This window comes from Egretta garzetta, unplaced genomic scaffold (genome assembly GCF_000687185.1).
Source record: "Egretta garzetta isolate BGI_Z169 unplaced genomic scaffold, ASM68718v1 scaffold287, whole genome shotgun sequence".
NCBI classification, from domain to species: Eukaryota; Metazoa; Chordata; class Aves; order Pelecaniformes; family Ardeidae; genus Egretta; species Egretta garzetta.
The window spans coordinates 2081167-2081387 of NW_009260435.1; the positions used below are offsets into that span (position 1 = coordinate 2081167).

At 52.9% G+C, this 221-nt stretch overlaps 1 protein-coding gene across 1 annotated transcript in view; it reads right to left on the reverse strand.

Annotated features, from left to right (window-relative positions):
- Positions 1-221, reverse strand: part of LOC104130712 (protein PML-like) — a 12011-nt gene that overhangs the window by 7551 nt on the left and 4239 nt on the right. The gene's annotated exons all lie outside the window — the stretch shown is intronic.

Consider the following 221-nt stretch of genomic DNA (forward strand, 5'->3'; position numbering starts at 1 on the left):
TCACTTCTCTGCTCCTGCTGGCCACACTATTCCTGATACAAGCCAGGATGCTCTTGGCCGCCTTGGCCACGTGGGCACACTTCTGGCTCATATTCAGCCAGCTGTCAACCAGCACCCCCATGTCTTTTTCTGCTGGGCAGCTTGGAAGGAAGACTTGGAAGGAAGACCACGTGGAAGGAGACTTGAAACCCATGGAGAATATGGTCTAACCAGGGATTACA